The sequence below is a fragment of the Prionailurus bengalensis genome, chromosome A3, assembly GCF_016509475.1.
Source record: "Prionailurus bengalensis isolate Pbe53 chromosome A3, Fcat_Pben_1.1_paternal_pri, whole genome shotgun sequence".
NCBI classification, from domain to species: domain Eukaryota; kingdom Metazoa; phylum Chordata; class Mammalia; order Carnivora; family Felidae; genus Prionailurus; species Prionailurus bengalensis.
Genome location: NC_057354.1, coordinates 55019321 through 55040688, shown reverse-complemented (window position 1 = coordinate 55040688; position 21368 = coordinate 55019321). Strand labels below are relative to the sequence as shown.

At 49.0% G+C, this 21368-nt stretch overlaps 1 protein-coding gene across 2 annotated transcripts in view; it reads right to left on the bottom strand.

Moving 5' to 3' along the window:
* The window catches only part of FHL2 (four and a half LIM domains 2), a 67761-nt gene that overhangs the window by 25211 nt on the left and 21182 nt on the right, over positions 1-21368 (bottom strand). Inside the window, exon 1 of one of the 2 annotated variants that reach the window (XM_043603043.1) lies at positions 10529-10661. The exons of the other annotated variant lie outside the window; for it this stretch is intronic. The gene's annotated coding sequence lies outside the window, so the exon portion shown is untranslated. Of the gene's footprint in view, positions 1-10528; positions 10662-21368 lie in introns of those variants that run through there. 2 annotated transcript variants of the gene reach the window in all.

Sequence of the window (21368 nt, the reverse complement as noted above, 5' to 3'; positions counted from 1 at the left end):
GTGCTCTCTACCTCCTCCAGTTCCACGGGCCTGGGACAGAAATCATCTATGGGAGGAAACTCTAAGAACTGGTAGGGCTCCCCAACTGCTCGAGGTGTGACGGAGGCTCTCCAGAGACAGGTGTCATTGGCACTGACACCTACTCCCGGCAGGACTAGAGTAGTAGCGACCACCTGCTCAGAGGGTCCAAGTGGGATTCTCACGATGGTGGATCTCTCTCCCACCTTGTTCCTTATCTTCCCTCAGAAGTCACTGCAATTTTAAGGATCGGGAGAGCACTTCTGTCAAACCAATGGGTCTAGGTGTAAAACGAGCACCCATCACTGTTGAGGAGCAGAGAAAGGTACCCTTGATCTGAGATGGTCCTCTTGAGGGTTCCCAGAGAATTATGTGAAGCACAGACCCTGAGAGTCAAAGTAAGTTGCTCATAAGCTAATGAGAAAACAGAGAGCTTCCCTGCTTTTTTTATTTTATTATTATCTTTTTAAATTTTGGATACGGAAAGAGGGAGAAAGCAAGTGGGGGAGAGGGGCAGAGAGAGAGAGAGAGAGAGAGAGAGAGAATCTCAAGCAAGCTTCACATTCAGTGCAGAGCCTGACATGGGGCTTGATCCCATGACCTTGGGATCATGACGAAATCAAGAGTCAGACGCTCAACCAACTGAGCCACCCAGGCGCCCCCAAAGAGCTTCTCTTCTATCAGGGTATTTAATACCGATTTTCCCTTAATTAACTGCTACCAAATAGAATATTCTTTTTTCTTTCCTTTCCTCTCCTCTCCTTTCCATCCTTCCTTTCTATGGCGTGGACGAGTGGGAGAGGGGCAGAGAGCGAGGGAGAGAGAATCCCATGCAGACTCCGTGCTGTCAGAGCAGAGCCTGATTCGGGGCTCAAACTGACAAACGGTGAAATCATGCATGACCTGAGCCGATATCAAGAATCAGATGCTCGGGGCGCCTGGGTGGTACAGTCGGTTAAGCGTCCGACTTCAGCCAGGTCACGATCTCGCGGTCCGGGAGTTCGAGCCCCGCGTCAGGCTCTGGGCTGATGGCTCAGAGCCTGGAGCCTGTTTCCGATTCTGTGTGTCCCTCTCTCTCTGCCCCTCCCCCGTTCATGCTCTGTCTCTCTCTGTCCCAAAAATAAATAAACGTTGAAAAAAAAAAATTAAAAAAAAAAAAAAAGAATCAGATGCTCAACTGACTGAGCCACTCAGGCGCCCTGTACAACATTCTTTTTTAAAAAGTGTGTATTTAAAGTTACACTATCGGGGCACCTGGGTGGCGCAGTCGGTTAAGCGTCCGACTTCAGCCAGGTCACGATCTCGCGGTCCGTGAGTTCGAGCCCCGCGTCGGGTTCCAGGCTGATGGCTCAGAGCCTGGAGCCTGTTTCCGATTCTGTGTCTCCCTCTCTCTCTGCCCCTCGCCCGTTCATGCTCTGTCTCTCTCTGTCCCCCAAAAAATAAATAAACGTTGAAAAAAAATTTTTTTTTAAAAAATTAAATAAATAAATAAATAAAGTTACACTATCAATCTTAAGCTTCTTTTTAATGAAAAAAAAAAAAAAAAAACCATATATCTCTCGTCCTGCATTAGAAGGTTCCCGTAACTTTGTATTTTTAAATCTATCGAACACCTGATTATTCATTCCAGAGGCGTCAGTGGAGCTGGAACTGTGTGTCAGAGGTTGTGGAAAGTGCTGGAGATACAAAGATGAATACGATACAGGCCCTCCCTGAAAGAACGCGTAGTCTAGTGTGGAAAACAGATACTCAGGTGATCCCTGAAAAACGCGGGGGTTGGGGCACCAACCCCTGAGCAGTCAAAAATCCACGTGTAACTTTTGATGTCCCCCCAAACCTAACTACTAATAGCCCACTGTTCACTAGAAGCCGTGCCAATAACACAAACAGTTGCTTCACACGTATTTTGTATGTTATATGTATTAAATACCGTGTTCCTACAATGAAATAGGCTAGAGGAAAGAAAACGTCACTTAGAGAATCGTAAGGAAAAGCAAATACATTTACTGTAATGTACTGCGTTTACTGGGACAAAAAAATCGGTGTACAAGTGGACCCGTGCAGTTCAAACCCCTATTGTTTAACAGTCAACTGTGCATCAGACGATAAAGCTCCATGCTAGGGGCAGTGATGGAGAGACACAATGAGGGTCCTCTGGGAGGGCAGGAGAGGCTTCCCAGACATGTCTCTCTCCTTGTGCTGGAGAACGATAAGCCAGATGATGACTGCAGGCCAGAGGGCAGAGGGCAGAGGGGTGATAAGGAGCAGGGTAGGGTATTTGTAGAGGAAGCTGTAAAGGTAGTCAAAGTTCAAAGACAGGAGGGCCTCTACTCTTGACCGTGAACTTGGCTTTGCCCTGTAGGCAATGGGTAATAGGAGGCCCAGCTGAGAGTTCACCGCGTAAAGGCCCGACTTTGCCAAGGGGGGTGAGGAAGACAAAACTGAGGGGCAGTGACTCCTTAGAAAGTTTCCAGGGTGTCGGGGTCTCCTTCCGAGTCATTTCTTTAAATAAAAATAGGACACCCCGGCTCTGTAAGGATTTTTTTTCCCCCAACCTCTTCGTGTACCATGGCTTCCCCCCTCTGAACCTGCACGTCCCCCTAACGGGTTAGACTGGGTTCCCGGCCATTACCTGGGACACAGAAGTGCTGAAAGGTGAGCGGCAGGGTGCAAGGACATACCTGAACACAGGGCGTGGCTGCTGACTTGCTGTTACATTGAACCTGGAGTTCTCATCCCTTCCCAGGGGGAAGCCGTTCTCTGAGGTCATTCCCCCTCCAGCTCAGAACGAGCCGGGCATTTGAAAAAGCTGGCTGGCAGGGTACAGGCGTGGCTCCAGGCCCAGCTAACTGCACTGGGTGAGGCGAGCCCCGGGCACCGGGTTCTCAGCGTCTCCCCCGAGGGCCAGCTTTCGGGCAGGTATAAAATGAAAGGCTCCGAGTGCACTGGAGCCGTGATGCACAGTCCATAGGCTTAGGGGGTCCTGGGGTTTGGTCGGTTAAGCGTCTGACTCGATTTTGGCCCAGGTCATGATCTCACAGTTCGTGAGTTCGAGCTCCACATCGGGCTCCTCAATGACGGCGTGAGGCCTGCTTGGGATTTTCTCTCTCCCTCTCTTTCTGCCCCTCCCCCGCTTGCGCTCATGATCTCTCTCTCTCTCTCTCTCAAAATAAGTAAATGAACTTAAAGAAAAGTCCACAGGCTTATATAGGTAGGTTAATTTTATCTTTGCAGATTTATTTAATTAAAAAAAAATTTTTTTAATGTTTATTTTTGACAGAGAGAGAGAGACAGGGCATGAGTGGGGGAGGGGCAGAGAGAGAGGGAGACACAGAATCGGAAACAGGCTCCAGGCTCTGAGCCATCAGCCCTGAGCCTGACGCGGGGCTCGAACTCACGCACCGCAAGATCGTGACCTGGCTGAAGTCGGACACTTAACCGACTGAGCCACCCAGGTGCCCCTATCTTTGCAGATTTAAAAACCATGAAGCAAAGTTTGAGAGCGGGGGGTGTCAGAGCTGGGAACACAGAAGAGAAACACAGAAAAGGGGAGAAAGAACAGACGATAAACAAGGTAGAAAGGACACAAGGACATTAAAAGCAAGAAGTTCATGCCTTATTTTTTTTTTTTTTTTTTTTTTTTTTACCAGAGAAATGTCTTGGGAATAGAGGGAGGTGGCTGGCAGGCTGGCCAGGTGCCTGGCCTGGCCTTCCCAGAGGGAGGCTGGGTGGGCCACAGAAGCTTGCCTAAAAAAGCCGGGTTTGTAAAAGAGGTTGCCCTTAGGCATTGTCTTCTAAATTCCATTGATTCAGCTACCAACTCCGAACTGACTGCTGAGGTGCCATTTTCCTCTTCCCCTGGAGACCCAAGTATTTCTCTGCATTAGCCCTGGTTTGCAAGACTTCTCTAACAGTCATTCCTAAAAAATGAAATATCTGCAATATTCCCCAATCCTTCTCACAACACTGAGCAGCAGTGCCCATAAGTCAGTCCCTGCTGAAACCGTGTCCATCTTTAAATGACCCAGGCTGGAAAATTCCATTGCTTGTCAACAGTCAAACAGAACTTTTTGCAGAGAATTCAGAACAGAAAATCAGTCTGTTGCATGTGGGCTCTGCCTGCTTAACATTCTCTCTCCCTCTGTCCCCATCCCCACTTGCTCGCTCTCTCTCTAAAATTAAAAAAAAATTTTTTTTAATACAATGCTTTCACGACACTACGTGACATTGTGATCACCTGTGTCCCTCACCAAACCGTAAGTGCTGTGAAGGCAGGCATACTGCTGTGGCCTCGCCAGCAGGTGACAAACACAGGGTCAGGTGCTTCTAAAGACTTGTGGAATGACTGAAGAAATGGATGGAGAGTACAAATACATGGGCCAAAATCGACAGTGAAAACGAGGAACGTGTTATGTGAACGATCCGCGTTGCATACCAAACCCAAAATGTAATGCGGTTTGGCATCTGATGCCGTGAAAATTTCCTAACGTCACTGACCCTGAGCTTCATTCCTCCTCCTCTGTCTCTGGCCTCTTTCCCCCTTCCAGATAAACTGCTGCTTCCACAGCAGGCAGAATTTTTCCTACTGGGTTTGGATTCTACATCCATGTGTACACACAGCTGCATAGCCCGGGAGAGGCCTGGTGGGGTCAAGAAGCAAAAACCAGCCAGCTTGGACGCTTCCAAGCATCTCTGCAAAGAACGTGCTAGACACCCTGCCACAGGTTCCAGATATCAGGGAAAGGTGCTGGATGTTCTGCACAGACACATATACACATCCAAGAGCCTCGTCCAAGGGCACAGGCTCTCATACCTGGAACTGCAGCCAGAGAACATTCTGCACCAGTTTGCTTTCCTATGGACAGAAGTATGGACACACAGGGCACCTGGGTGTCTCAGTCAGTTGAGTGTCCAACTCTTGATTTCAGCTCAGGTCAGGATCTCACAGTTCCTGGGTTCAAGCCCTGCATCAGGCTCTGTGCTGACAGCACGGAGCCTGCTTGGGATTCTCTCTCTGCTCCTCCCCCTGCTCACGTGCTCTCTCAAAATACATAAAAAAAAAAAGTAGTATCGACACACAGACATGGCTCACTTCTAACACTGTTTGTAAAACGCGTCTAGCTGAACTGTTTCTTTTCAATCAAAATTCTGGTGGACGAGAGCAAGGTGCAAGTTCAAAGAGTTTGCTATTAGAAAGAATATAATTATGTATTTAGAATCAATGTGAAATCGATTTTTAGATGGTTGGTAAGGTGTAAGATTGACAAGGTCTACCACTATGTGATATACGTACGGATTAATTTAATGAGCCTTTATCAAGTATGTGGGCCGGGCTCAGGGATGTTTTATAATTTGGTTATAGAAACTAGCAGCTTTCAAAAACTTAAAATCTTGATTCGTCTCTGATGGTTTTACGAAAGGTTTTGTGTGAGAGACAATGCTTGACTCCGGTAAACCACGGTCTTCCAGGTTACCTCTGGAATACTGAATAATAGAACGAAATGGGAAAATAATAAATGCCCAGTGTTTGACCTTAAGTCCATGATACAAGAACGGTAATACTGCTTTGATGTCCTACGGACTTTTAAATCCACTCGGTAAGAATGTATTAAGTAACCACTATTCTCCACGTACTGTTTTAGGCACTGGGAGACTGCGATAGAACATACGATCTCTTAAAGAGTTCCAGAATAGATGTAGCTCCAAAGCATTCAAATCACCTTCAGGATACTAGCTTGTAATTTAATCTCAAAACACATCAGTTCAGTCAACGGGAGACAAGCATAATTATGGCAGGCTGCCTCAGGCTCATAAATCACCCCAGGGTGGGGCTCCGGGGGAGGCCCCACCTTATAGTTCTACCCCCACCTTCCTGGGAACATGGAAACACATTATTTATGCTTTGTTCCCACAGGAACAAAATGAGATCCGCTCACTCTCTCTCATCAGTCTGCCCCAGTCTCCAAAAGGCAGCTCATTGGGTACCTTCTGCCTGCCCGGCCTTCCCTCTGCTATGAGCCCCTACCAGCCTCTTTCTGTAGCGAACCCCACCGCCCATGACGCCCATGGCCTTTTCCTTCTCCCAGTCCTTTTCCTTCATGGTGTTTCTTCAGCACACTGCGTGGGGATCCTGTCAGGACAGGCTGGCACAGCTCCTACGACTTTGTCCACAGGCTGGCCAATTCTCATTGTTCCAAAAGCTGTATCAACGAACCCAGATGGACCCATTTTCTTTTTGACTAGAAACCTAAATATTTCCAGACGTCAGGGATGCCCTGTGATTATTCGTTTTATTTACCCACAAAAAACAGGGAAGCCACCTCTCTTACTGTCACAGGCATCACTTGCCTCACTTAGTACCATCAGCCTAAACATCCTTAAGTCACAGACTAACTCGAAGTAAACTTAGGGATTATAAAGGCCAAGGACGAGCGTGATGACACATGACGTCCAAGTTCAGACGAGGTGTGAGAATCACCCATGAGAACCATGATACGTCAGACGCTGCCCAGACGTGTCATTAGATCTCTAGGAGGGGATCACATTTTATAGCAAAAAGAAAATCAATACCACCGGTAGCAAAGTAGCCATGGAATCTTAAAAAAAAACAAGACTGATTGCTGGTGGGAGAATTTTTAAGCAAAATGACTGGAGAACTGCATTCGATTCTCTAGAGAAACAGAACTCATAGGATACAAATACATATACACATACATATATATTTATATATATACAGAGATTTGTTACAAAGAATTGACTCACACTATTATGGAAGTCCCAAGATCTGTGGAAGGCCGGAGAGCCAGAAGGGCCAATGATGTCAGTTACAATTCAAAAGTCAGCAGGCCCAAGACCCAGGAAGAGTTGAGTTTCAGTTCAAGCCCAAAGGCTGGAAAGGACCAATATCCCAGGTCTGCAGTCAGGCAGGGAAAGTGCCCTCTTAGGTAGTCTCCTTTTCAGTCTGAGTCTGAAGGCTGTAAAAGATTGATATCCCAGTCCAACAGTCAGGCAAGAGGAATTCCCACTTGCTCAACCTTCATGGTCAGGTCTTCAACTGATTGGACGAGGCCCACCCATATTGGGAGGGGCAATCAGCTTCACTCAGTCTACAGACTCCAACGTGAATCTCATCCAGAAACACCCTCACAGATACACCCAGGAAGTGTCTGAACACTTGTCTGGACATCCTGTGGCCGGCCCAGTCAAGTTGACATAAAATTAACCATCACAGGGGCCAAAGTTGAAATCCACAATTCAGGATAACAGAGGTGCCTGGTAACCTGCCCCAAAGTCACAGTGCCAGCTTGATCTCCTGGAAGACCAGGCTCTCGGTCACTAGAGAAGAGCCCGGAAAATTTTGTGTCAAGGTGGTCATCTTCAGGCAGTGGGCTCTCGGTATAATCCCACATGATAAATGGGCTTTGATAAAATTCTCATAATAAAACTACACAGGAAGTATCCCGTATCTGTTTTTGTTCACTCAAGTTCAAGGAACTTTGTATCTTAGGGCCTCTGAGCCAGAGAGCAGCTTATCTACTCCAGCCCCCTTGTTGACAAATGAAACAATCCCAGCCCCAGAGGCTGGGTAACCCACCCTTGATGCAGGACAGAAATAGAACCCAGGCCTCCTACTGCCCAGCCAAACTGCTTTTCAATATTCGACAGGGCTTTTTTTGTGTGCAAACCAGATTTCCTGCAGTACTGGAAGTAATTTACAAGCACTCATGGGTCAAAGTATGCAGCATAAGGCCTCACTGAAATATACAGGTATGCTCCCTAACTCAGCCTCTCCAATTAAGCTGCCTGGGGTCAGATCAAAGGACCACCATTTACTGTCTGGGAAACCTTGAGCCAAAGTTATTCTGATCTCTCTGTGCTTTACTTTATCTGCAAAGACAAAGATGATGTCAATATATACACTGCTTATGACATGCAGCCTTGATAACAACCCTTCAAGCAAGCCACTATCACCTCCCTGTTTCCCAGTTGAGGAAACTGAGGTACCAAGAGATAAGGTGACTTAGCTAAGGTTGTACAGCTAGACTCCGAGGAATGTGATGTCAGGGAGCCTTGTTCCAACCGTGCATGTCCACCAGCCTATCACACCTGCCTTACAGCATATTTGTGAGGACTGAATGAGACTGAATGTCAGTGCCTAGAACAGTGCCTGATCTATAATAAACCACTTTAGCCCCTTCCCCCTTTTTAAGTAGGCTTCATGCACAGCACAGAGCCCAACGCGGGGCTTGAACTCACGACCCCAAGATCAAGACCTGAGCTGAGATCAAGAGTCAATGCTTAACTGACTGAGCCACCCAGGCACCCTGATTTAGCCCTTGTCAATGTGCTGCTGTGCAGAAGCATGTTAAAGCATGGCACCATAATAAACACTGTAGAAACCCAATTCTATATTCAGTTGGCCCTTGAAAAACACAAGTTTGAACTGTGCGGGTCCACTTACATGCAGCTTTTTTTCCCCATAAATAAAGCACTGTGCATGTATTTTCTCATGATTTTCTGAATAACATTTTCTTTTCTCTAGCTTACCTTATTGTAACAATACAGCAGTCAATACATACAGTATATAAAATATGTTAACTCTTTACGTTATCAGTAAGGCTTCGAGGCAACAGTAGGCTATCCGTAATTACACTTCTGGGGAGTCAAAACTTATACGTGGATTTTCAACTGCATGGGGGGTCAGCACCCCTAACCCCCACATTGTTTGGGGGTCAAGTGAATTACCTGATAACCCTTAAAAATTCAGAGTGAGCGAATTCAGAGGAAAACACTGTGAAACAAACTTACATAAATGTACCTTGGTTTTATGGAAGTTGAATTGTCAGACTAGAAATCCCTGTACTTCTAAGACTTGCTTCAGATGTTCCGGATATCAGAACTTCCCCCCTCTAACATATTATTGCAAAACACAGGTAAGCAAAGCTAGTGCAAGAGGTAGCTGGCCTCGTTTTGAACACAGTTCTCCTGATTCTAAGCCCAAACTGTGATTTATTACCTCCCAAAGTAAGTGCAAGGGAGCACAGCCCCCTAAGTGCACATCATGGAAGGCAGCTGAATACATTTCATTTAATCTGGGTTAGACCAGTTAACAATGGAAGCCCAAACTGGGGTCTGAAGATAAGATAGGATTCATTGTTGATTACCTAAGAGACAACATTTAACCCGAAATTTCAGGTGTGCTAAAATATCATACAAGTGGAACTTAAGATCAGAGTGTTTCTCGTTTTTTGTTTTTTAATTTTTTTCAACGTTTATTTATTTTTTTTGGGACAGAGAGAGACAGAGCATGAACGGGGGAGGGGCAGAGAGAGAGGGAGACACAGAATCGGAAACAGGCTCCAGGCTCTGAGCCATCAGCCCAGAGCCTGACGCTGGGCTCGAACTCCCGGACCGCGAGATCGTGACCTGGCTGAAGTCGGACGCTTAACCGACTGCGCCACCCAGGCGCCCCGAGTGTTTCTCGTTTAAAATAGGCCCATATTTTAAAATCTGATAGTTCAGTCTTTTAAGTTCTGCCCAAGTCGGTGCCTGAGGTCCCATCGCAAGCTGCACATCTTTGGACCTAAGGGAAATGCCTCGGACACCCTCACTGGTGGATGGCAACCAGCTTGCTGGCCCCGACAACTCGCTCACACTCGCTCACACTCCAGAGTCCTGGCCTCCGGGAAGGGCGGGGATGGTCACCTCCCCGCGCTCGGACCCGCGGCCAGCCCTCACCCAGGGCCCGCCGGGAGTTGGCTGTACCCTCGCTCCCACCCGGCGACCCGCCTGGCCAGGACTCAGACCAATGTTTTCCCTCCCAGGATCCGGCGATGGGTCTCCCCCCACCCCCTAGGATCCAGCGTTGCCCCCTCCCCCCCACTACAGCGGCCCAGCCGTCCCTAACACAGTTCAGCTCCCCTCTCCCCTCTCCCAGGTGTCCCCACAGTTCTACTCCCCTCAGGCCGGCCTTTCTCGGGGTCTACCCCGCGGCTTCACTTCCCTTTCCCCGGGAGTCCCCACGGTTCAGCTTCCCTTTACCCGGGTCTCCCCCAAGCCTTGGCTCCCTTCTCCCTGAGCGTCCCCAAGGCTCAGCTCCCTTCTCCTGGGTCTCCCTCCAGGCTCGGTTCCCCTCTCCCAGGTGTCCGCACGCTTCTGCTCCGCTCAGCCGACGTCATCCCTCAGCTGTGCTCCCCTCTCCCAGGGGTCCTCACGGTTCCGCTCCCCCTCCCCCGCCTGGGTCTCCCCCGCCTGGGTCGCCCCCGCAGACGCCCCCCTCTCCCCGGATCTCTCCAAGGTTCGGCTTCCCTCTCCAAGGGTCTCCCCCGCGTCCGGTCTCCAGGTCGCCCCCAGGGCCGGGGTCCCCTCCCCAGGTGTCCGCACGCTTCCGCTCCCCTCTCCCGGGTCTCCCCCGCGTCTCGGCTCCAGTCTCCCCGGCCCTCACGCGGCCTGGCCGCCTGGTCCCCAAGCTGTGGGCTCCCCGCGGAGGGCGCGGACGGAAGGCACTCACGGCGCGGCGCGGCGCGGGCGGGCTCCGGGGACCCGGCGGGCGTGCGTCCCGGGGCGGCGGCGGCGCGGGCGTGCGGCGGGGCGGCTGGCCGGGTGGAGCGCGGCGGCTCCCGCCCGAGAGAACCCCCGCCGTGTCATTTGACCATATAAGGAGACGCACGCCTCCGAGGCGCCGGCGGCGCGGGCTCGGCGCTGGGGCAGCCGCGCGGGGGTGCGGCGGCCGGGGCGCGCCCGCGGACCCCGACTCTTTGTTTGCTTTGGGCTACGCTCCCCCCCTCCCCGGGTCTCTGGCGCACGGGGGCTACAAGAGCTTCGGCCCCGGCGTCGGCTCACAGGGCCGAGTTTGGGGCCAGAGCCGCGCGCGGGCCGCCGCTGCCGCCCCCCGGGGCCCGGCCGGGGCGCAGCGGCAGGGGTCTCCCCACGCCCGGGTCCCGGGAACGCCAGGCCCGCGGAAGCCTGAGGGGGGTGGGGGGTGGGGGGTGGGCCGGGCTGCTGAAGCGGGGGCCGCCGATCAGCTCGTGCGGCGGCAGTAGGACAGCGCCTGGGGTGTACTAGCGCCCTGGGCCTTTTCCTCCTGACCCCGCAGACCCCCCTCGGTCACGACCTGTGCCTAGCAGATGGCCCGAGGGAATGGATAATGCCAGGTTCTTTGTTCCACGGGGCTGGGGCCCGGGGAAGGGCCAGCCTCCGCCCCCCCGCCCCCCCCCCTACTCCTGGGGCCCGAGGGCTGTTTGGACTTTCTGTCCTTCCCTTGAGGGCGAGAAAACAAAGGTGAGGGGGAGAAAGTGCCTCCCACACTGAAAGCCCAGCCCTTGTGCCTGAAGCCCACACTTAGTAGGGACAGATGGCACCGCTCAACCTGCAGGACAGAGGGCACAGGCTGCGTCCCACGCCTGGGGAAGGGGGGCATCGAGACAGAAATGTTGGCTCTTGAGTGGGTGGCCAGCCTCCGCCCGCAGACACGCGGGAAGATGAGCTGATGGGGCCGCCGCAAAGGCAGAGCAGAAAGACGGTGGGCAGGCATGCTATATTTAACAAACTGTGCTCCTCAAAGGAGGAAGAGCGATTTGATTGTTCTCTCTTTGTGGATGCTCAGGGTCTGCTGGTATTTTAGACTCCCAGTGGGTCTCCATCATGGAATCACAGAACTTGAGAGTCCCAGGCGCTATCACTCTACCTGAGATCTCCTTTGATTCTCACCCCCTTAAGATAAGGATTAATATTCCAGTTTTATGGTGAGGAAATCTCAGCTCAGAGAGATTTGTTCAAGGCCTTCTGAGAATAATTACGCCGGCTGAGACTTGACCTGGAGTCTTTCCATAGGCAAAGCCACGCAGGTAGCTTGCGGGAAGAGAAAGTCACTCCAGTGCCCCCACCCCCCCAACCCAGAGGGCTGAGACTTGCGACAGCTGTGAGCCCACCCAGCCTTCCTTCCCCCATTCCTCCCGGACTCTACAGGTTCTCAACAAGAACGGGAGCTTGGGCTCCAGACCTGCATTCCCACTGATGGAGGAGGACAGTATCTTCAGCAAAGTGTGTATAGACAGTTATCTAGATTTGTTGTCTGTATAGTTGCAAATTACAAAATGATCTCGGGGGGGTGGGGGTGCGTGGGGGAGGGATCAAAAGATTTAACTAGCTGCAATGAACAGCGTGAACTTGAATGGATTCTGAAACACAGAAAAAACTATTTCAAAAATCAATTTTCATGAGACACTTTGGGGTAGTGTGGCCCTAACAAGATAGTTGATGATGTTGATACATTAGTATTAATTTATTTTAGGTGTGATGATGAAGTAATACACATATTTTAAAAGCCCCTGGTTTTCAGAAATAGTGCCAAAATATCTACCAATGAAATAACATTATGTCTGAAATTGTTTCAAACTACATTGAGGTGGGGGGTGGGGCCAGTATATGAAATAGTATCAGCCATGGATTACCGGTAACTTGAAGCTGGGTGATGGGGTGTGGGGTTCATTATACTAGTCTCTTTCCTTTGGTAATACTTGAAAAATTATGTAATGGAACATTTTTTTTAAATTACAGATGCACATACCATTTGGTTTTGACCCAGGATTTTCCCTTACAGGAAATTATCTTACAGATAGACTTGCTCATATGCTGATACATATACAAGAGTAGTCCTTGTGAAATTCTTCGTATCAGCAAAATATTGGACCATGCTATATGTTCATCAACAGGGATATGGCAAATATTTTAGAGTTATTTCTATTCATAGCTCTTAAAAAGAACAAAGTAGCTATATTTATTGATTTGGCCTGATCTCTGAGTTATGTCCATGGAAACAACAGTAGATAGTAACCAGCCGTTTGTGTTGAGAAAGGAAGAGAGGAAGACCACGTATATTAGTAATAGCGGTCTCTGGGGAGATCTGGGGAGCTTGCGGTCAGGAGGGGAAGGGCGATTGAGTTTTACTCTATACCCTTTTGTTTCTTTTAAACTTTGAGCTGTGTAAATATTCAAAACATAACAATATTTTTCCAATTAAAGCAACATGTGCTCCTTTTTAAGACAAATAGGAAGCAAATTTGTTAAATAGAATTTATAGAAAATCAAGGTTTGCTGGAAATAGTGGCAAGAGAAATACAATTCTAAGCTGAATGATAACGTACTTTTCTGAACAATTTTAACCAAAGGACAACTATTTTAAAAACAGTTTGCTCACATGTAAAATGGGTGAATAACATACTTGGCAAAATTGTTGGAAAGATCCTTTGAGATGACTCATAAACCACTAACCAGTATTAGGACAGTCCTTGGCCATAGGAGGCACTCAGTAAATATGAGTTTTTATTCCATGGTAATTTTTTTTAAAGTTTATTTACTTTGAGAGAAAGAGAAAGAGAGCGAGAGGGAGAGAGAAAGAGCGCACGCGCACACGCATGCGCAAGTGGGGGAGGGGCAGAGAACAAGAAGGAGAGAGAATCCCAAGCAGCCTCTGTACTATCAGCACTGAGTCCCACTTGGGGATCAAACTCTGGAGAGATCATGGGATCCTGCCTTGAGCTGAAATCAAGAGTCAGCTACTCCACTGAATGAGCCACCCAGGCAGCCCATATTCCATGGTATTTTATTTGATGGTAAAGTGGAGATGAATTCGGAATAAGAGGGAAATGTGAAGGTGGTGAGAAGGTACAATCTTCTAGTTGTAAAGTAAGTCCTGACGATGTGATGTACAGCACGGTGACTATTGCTAATAATACTGTATTGTATATTTGAAAGTTGGTAAGAGAGTAGATCATAAAAGCTCTCATCACAAGAATAAAATGTAACTGTGATGGATGTTAACTCGACTTATTGTGATCACTTAGCAGTATCTTTGAATATCACATCAGCATGCTGGCCACCTGAAACTAACATAATATTATACGTTCCATATATCTCAATAAAAAAAAGGGAAGGAAACAGACTTAGTTCTCATCCAGAAGGAAGGAATAAAGTTGAGGTTGTATTCTAAAGATAAAAGCTTTGTCTTTTTGAGAGAAAAGTTCTCTGCTGCGGATATAAGTCTAATTCACGGAGGAAAGAAATTAAGAAATTATATTCTCTGGGAAAGGCACAGTGGCAACTGTGATAGGTAGTTCACGCTTCTCATGTTAATTTCAACTCTCCTGTAATTCCCTCAGCCACCACGCCTTAACTTCTTCCTCTGCCAAGGGGGTGGTTTCAGGGATCGGGTATCTAGGAAGCAGGGAAAGAGAGGGAAGGCTGTAGGGAGTGGGCCAGCGGTTCTCAGAGTATGGCCAGGGACCAGCAGCATCAGGGTCAACCAGAAAATGGTTAGAAGTAAACATTCTCTGTGTTTTAACAAGGCCTCCAGGTAATTCTGATGACTAATAGTGCCTTGAGGTAAAATACTCCCTAGGGGTTCCAACTCTGGACACAAGTAATTTACCAGAAACCCACATGTTAGTTTCTAGGGGTGGGGGAAGTGGAAATGGATTCACTAAACATAGACTGGGCTTTGGAACTCTAAAATCCAATTAAGTGCAAGTATTACTCTGCCAGGTACTTACAGGAGGGAAGTACAGGCAGAAAATTCACAAGGCAAACCCTTGCAGCCTGTGTGTCAGTGATACAGATCTGAAGCCTAATTCCTCTCCTCTGAAAGGCCCTGAGAGGAAGGCACTGCTTCTGGGAGGGTAGTCAGACCTGATGGTGGGGGGAGCAGGTGGGCGAGGGGCACACAGGCAGGGGCCTCCTCCTGACCTTGGCCACCTCCAGGGTACTAGGAGACCTGACCATCACCGGGAAGAAAGGGACAACACAAAAACATGGGTGGAAGGTCAGACCTCCCTATGTCCTTACCCTAACTGGCCATTTCAATGAGGATTTTTATAGCACTTCTCACAGGCAGAACTCTGCCCACTCAAAGCCTGGGCAGGAAACTGTTGGATGATTTGCCCTTGATTCAGAGGTAATCATTCTTAATTGCCTCAGATAGTTGGAGGGTGAGTGTCTAACATCATAAAAGCTGGCGGTCAGCCCTGAGTTCTTGCTATGCTCCCAGGAGGGAAAAGGGGTCGGGGGCAGGTCTGTGCGCGTCTGCCTACCCATGACACAGCGCCACCCCAGGATGCTGGCTAAGGCACATGGGCTCACTTTTTCTAAAGTATCATTTGCCTGGATAGAATAGGAACACCTCTGTCAAAGTTGACCGTGCAGGCAGGACGCTCACCTGTCTGTGCCCATGAGCTTGGTCCCAATGTCCCCTCCAGCAAACTGAGGAATTTGGTCTGGTTACACTACAGCTCTGTTCTTGTAGCTTGTTCTAAACGTTGCCCCTTTGCCTATTAAGACTTTCAGGAAAAGCCCAGCCCTTCATAAAAAAGCCAACTCTTTCGCTTCCCCTCCCCGCTCTGGCTGTGCTCTGGTTAGGAGGGAAAGGCTTGGCTCATTCTTAAGATGCAGAGTTTCCATATCCCGTTGCTTTGTTCTCTCTTTTGCACAAACTGATTTACTGGATGCAAATAGTCACAAGTGTTCAAAACCTCAAAACATGTCTGGCTTCGAGCCAAATCCACAAACTACTCCATGCTTTTCTGAGCTTGCCATTATTGGTTAAAGCTTATTTGGAGCATTTCATACAAGTTTCCACTGTGGCTTTGATAACTCATTTAAGAAAGGTTCTGTTTGGCAGCCTAATGGCCAATAAAATGAAACCGTCCACACCACAGTTCACTTCTGTCAGGCTCAAAGGGCAGTTGTGGATCAGGAAATGTTACTGAACTGTTTCAGATGAAAACTTTCTAATGTGGGCCCTGAAAACATTTGCTTCTTGTCTGAGATCTTCCTGTCTCTGAGTTCAGCTTTTTTCTTCAATAACCCAGTCACTTCTCTGGCTGCCAAGTTTTACTCTTTTTTCCTCTGTCTGCTCTTCCAAAACCCATTTAAAAGAACAGTGCACAAACCTGGCAAAATCCTATTTTGAACGCACCATGTTTTCTTCCCTAAAATACCGGAAGCACTTGTCTGTGTGGCCTTTGACAGTTCTTCCTGGGGTCCCTGAAATGGGAGGGTGCGCCCTTCTTTTTCAGAATGTTGACTTTGACCCACACTGAAGTCACAGTTCTTCTTTGTGAATTAACTTTGACCCAGCACCGTAATCTTTAATCCCCGGCACTCTCTCTCCCTGCCACCAAAGTCCTCTCTGTACTATTTCCACTTTGATCAGGGTCATTAACAGAAAATCCAGTGTTCTAGCAAAGACAAACCTGGGCTGCCCGGAGGGGAGGGTGGGGCAGGGCTCTAGCCCAGGGGGAAGCTGGGTACGTGTGCCACACGTGACCTTTGTGAGTCCTCTTTACTTAACCTCTAAAACAGACGATGACCTCTCTTCTCTCCTCCAAGAGTTATTTGAAATTATCTAGTCCTTCTAGAAGTTATTTTTATGGCTAATCAACCACTGACAATTTTCTAAAAGGCCTCCCGTCTTAGAAATGACTCCACGGCGTGTTGTGTGATGTTTGTGTGTGTGATGAAGAACTTTATTTTATGTTGCCTTATGTTCTTCTGAAAAAACAAGGGGAGGGCTATCTTCCGCCTGGTTCAGAAAGTGCTTTCACATCGGTCCTGAGAAGCTCAACAGAGCTTTCTGGAAGGGCCGGGCTTCGTGCTCATCCTTGTAATGGTGCTTCACCGCGGAAATACCAGGAACAGATTTCCTAAAATGTCTGACCTTCGGAGTATCCTGGCAGTACTATTTGTCCTCCTCCCCCCAAAGAATCTTTTAAAATTCTGGGCCATCCTAACCGCACACATATTTTTGGAAACTTCTGCACAGTTAGAGATGCTGAGGAATTATTCTGTAACAGTTCCAGATTAGTCATTGCCTCCTGCAGGGATCAGGGGCTCCAGTGGCAAATCACTGTCAGATACCCGAATCCTTCATTAGCTTTCCTTAAACTCTTAGTAAATGCCTCTTCGTTTCCCTGCCTTCCTGCCTTCCTCTCTCTCCCTCTCGCCTTCCTTCCCTCCCATTATTTCTCTCTCCCTTCCTTCCTCCCTTCTTCTGTCCCTCCTTCCCTCTCTCTCTCCTTCTCCCTTTCTTTCTTTCTTTTCCTCCCTCCCTCTCTTTCTCCCTTCCTTCCTGCCTTCCTCTCTCTTCCTCTCTCCTTCCCTCCCTCTCATTCTCTCTTTTTTCTCCTTTCCTTCCCCCTCCCTCCTTCTCCCCTCCCTCCTTCCCTTTCTTTCTTTCTTTCTTTCTTTCTTTTTCTCTTCTCTTCTCTTCTCTTCTCTTCTCTTCTCTTCTCTTCTCCTCTCCTCCCCTCTCCTCTCTTTTCTTTTCTTGCCCTCCCCACTGTCTTCCTTTTGCTTTCCTTTCAACAATTTGAAATTACACTTTCCTCTTGCGGATGACTTTATCATAACCACCTGGCTCCCTGACCTTGTTACCATGTCATGGACCCAGTTCTGTCTCCCACCCTGTTTGTGTGACATGTCTGTTTCCCTGGATCAACACAGGTCCCTTGAGTTTCCAGGTCATGCTGAAAGCAGATGAAGGTATTGCTTCAGAGGTTTTCTGTTTCGAAGAGTATGGTTGGAAAGTCAGGTCGGGAGGACAGGGACTTCCCTCCTAAGTCAGGAGGTCCTTGAGACCCCTTCCTACCCAGACTCTTGGCTGCCACATGCTTCACCTGCCACCAGTGAGAAAAGATGGCTTTCCTCCCTCTGTTCTGCCTGGCAAACTCTTGTGCCTCCTTTGAAACACAGGTAAAGTATCTCCTCTGGGAAAGCTGCCTGGAGTACCCATCAATAGCCTTGCTTTTGACCATTCCGTACTGTCTCGTCCTTCCCTTGTTTATAACAACAGAGGTAAGACTGTGAGCCCCTTATGGCCACATAATGAAGGTTGGAGACATTCATTTCTGCGTTCTCTGCAACTTGGTCATTATCCACTGAATTCAATTCAGGTTTCCTGAAAATGCCTAAACCAATGTGGGGCTGCCATGCAAGGGCTCATATGGGCCTCCTGGAACCAGCCAAATTCATCCCATGGCCCATTTGGGCAGACCAGTTATCTGGGCTTTGCACTGCGATCAGACTTGCAAACCCTTGCATTAAAGCGAAATGCAGGGCCGATACTCCCCGGCAGTGACAGATGTGATCCCGGAGCTGCTCTTCCAGCATTAGCTGGAGTGCTCCCAGGGCTGTCTTCCAAAGGGACCTTAAGCAGCTGAAATGAGGCTGCAGGAGGGTCCACAAGTGGCTGTTGAAGGATAGCACTTCTGCCTCTGAGTGTCTAGCTCTTCCTGCTGAGGGAGCTGCGTCTCCTGGCCTGCCCCTGTCACCCCCTGCCTGGGCCTGCCTCAACCTCGGAGAGAGCAGCTCATCCGTGGACAATGAACAACAATGAACAACCTCGAAGTTGCCATGCAAAACGGAAGCCACAGTTTTGGTTGCTAATTTACTATTGCAGTTGCTAATTCACATTCGCAACCGAATTAATGAATTCATTGGCTTAAAATAATGCTTGGGACATGCTTGATTTGCTGTTAAATGCATTAAGGAAATATGTCTATACAAATGGGAGCATACAAAACAAAGGTTCTGTCTCCCACAGAAATTGATAAAGGTTCTGTCCTCTGCAGCTGCCTGGGCATGTCTGGCAGGCCATTTGTCAGAGGGTCTAATTGCGGTAGCCTATTTAGCGATATCCAGCTCTGCTGGAGAGGGGTGTCCCCACCCCAGAAATGTGCTTTAGATGAGCAGGCTGCAGAGATGAGCCCACATAGGATCACCCTTTCCCACCAAATGTGCTTTACAGCAGAATCACGCATTAAGAAAGACTGGTGTATTTCCCTCATTCACTCGTATTGCCGATGTATAAACATTACCAAAGTAGACCAAGTTAATAAGCTTGTACTCTCCTTCACTGTGGCCATCCACACTCCCAAGTCATGGGATCCACATGTTGACTTCCACAGCGCCAGACAATAAGATTGGACATCTCCCAGCCAAGATTAGAAGCAACACCCTGCACTTGCAGAACCTTCTGGGAAGCGCCCTTTCCCACAGCTGGTTGGGCCTGCCGTGAGAGCTCATTTACTTTGGATGGGTCTCTCTTGCTCACTTGCAAAGGGCATGCACGAGCAGAGGGAAGACAGCGGCTCCTTGCTCGAGCAGAACTAATCAGGGCTAGTAGACAATGAATGTAAACTTGACATCCCTGATTCTGGAATGCAGAGTTTAGAGGAGCCATCATTCATCATCACTGTTTCAACACATGTTTTCTTTTCTTTCTTTTTTTTTTGGTTGCTGATACGGTGGCATTTGTGTGTGTGTGTAGGAAAGTGAGGTGGGTGTAGATCAGAGGCAGAGTCTTGGAAGATTCGTTTCTTCTCTTTTCTGTCTCGGACTCTAGGAGGAAGGGTGGTTTTAGGGGGCTCTGTATCCCACATGGTACGGCGGGGGGGGGGGCAGGTAGCAGAGCACTGGTTCAGGGGAGGCCAGGAGAGCCGGCAGCAGTCACCAGGAGTGTGGGAAGCCTCCCTGCGGGCCAAGGACGCAGCCGGAGGTGGTGGCCCGAGGTGGTGGCCAGGAGGGCTGAGAGGGGGCTGTGACTCAAAGGCCAAGAATGTCTCTGCAACCCAGCTTTGGGACACAGAGAAGGGGCCTCGGAGCCCTGCTGGGTAGACTAGTCCAAATGAGAACACAAAGACACTGTGGGTGAGACAACAGAGAAGTGAGGGAAGGAGAGAGGAAGAGAGGGTAAAAGCAAGTGAAAGCAGGCTTCCACCTGGGAAATACACAGGAAGCCCGCACATGGCTAGTTAATTCACGTGGACAGACAAGGTGCAGGCTACTGTTCACCTGCCGATCCCTGGAATTTGGGAATGGTTTCATTGGAAGAGGCAGCAGTTACCCCCAAACTCTCTCCACGACACAGCTTCACACTTAGTTTCGGCCATTCCAAGGGAGGCCATGACGTTATAAGCCCCGCAAGGGAGCAAATCAGGGAGGGGCAGAGGGCATTTACCAGCTCCTTAGGTCAACCCCCAAGGTCACGGTAAATGGTACATTTTGTTCGGGAGTTGTTAAAGTAGCTGTGTGTAGGACTAACAGAAGTTATCCTTTGGTTTTGCTACTCTAGCAAGTCCTATTTATGATGCAGTAGTAAATGATGATGTTCTTGTTTCAATGCCTATCGAGAGAAGGCATTCAATGCCCAGAGAGAAGAGGCAGAGGGGTAATATCAGATTCAGCCTGGAGCTGCCTCTCGTCCAGTGTGGACTCCCCGGGGCAGGGGTGGGGGTGGGGCTGGAGCTGCCTGGGGAGTCAGGCTGGAAAAGCATGTGACTGCACTTTTCCACGGGAGCAGGTAACAAAGCTGTAGCTCCGTAGGAGTGTCTCTGCCAGGAGGACAAGCCGACTCCTGCCTTGTTCCTACCACAAGGGCTTGAGGCCAAGTTAACTGGAATGAAGGGACATTCCAGAGGATGAGGAATACCAGGATCCCTGGCCTGGTCACCAGGCTGGGGTGGGGACACTGCAATTACCATGGGCCCCCTGGCAGAGCTGGGAGCAGGGTGCGTGCTTTGGGAAGCAGAGCACCAAAGATGACTGTTCACACCAACGTCAGGACATCGGGAAGCAGGAGGGCAGTGTAAGAGGTTCGTCTCCCAAATGGAGCAGCTTGCCAGCTACACAGAGACCTGAGTTTTAAACCCAGGCAACTCCTCCACTTTCTAGAAGCCTAGAGTCATTCTCCTTTCATCATCCTGACAATAACGGAGCCCGTGCCCCAGTGAGGGAAATAACCCCAAACAGACCTGGGGCCACACAGCCGAAGTGGGCATCACTGTAGGGCTAGTCCTTCAATAGCTAGTGCTCCGAATGTTGGTAAGCCGCCCACCAGCAGATTTATTAGGGCAATGCCTTTTCAAGTCTCTTCTAACTGCTCATCTCTGGGAAACATGTCATCTCTCACACTGCTAGATGATGTTGGTGTCGAAAACCACACGTTGGATTGCCTTACTCAGACCAGAAGGATTTCTTGGCACAGGTAAGCAGAGGGAAGTTTATGGTATGTACATTTTCTTGTATCAGCTTGTGTTTCTGTTATGCTGGCAGCCAAGGGATCCACTCAGGGAGAACGAAATGCTGAAGTGCTCAGGAGAGGAGCAGTGAGGTGAGTAATTCTTTGGGATAGAAGCTTACAGCGCTGTGAAGCTGAATGCAGAAGGCAGTGGTCACAGCTTCGAGCATTCGAAAACGTTACGTGATAGAAGCATGCTGAGTTCTTTTGGGAATGGGCACATTGCATATTAAGCCAACCTCAGGTAAGGTGTCGTGGGATCCATACAAAGAGGATTTTT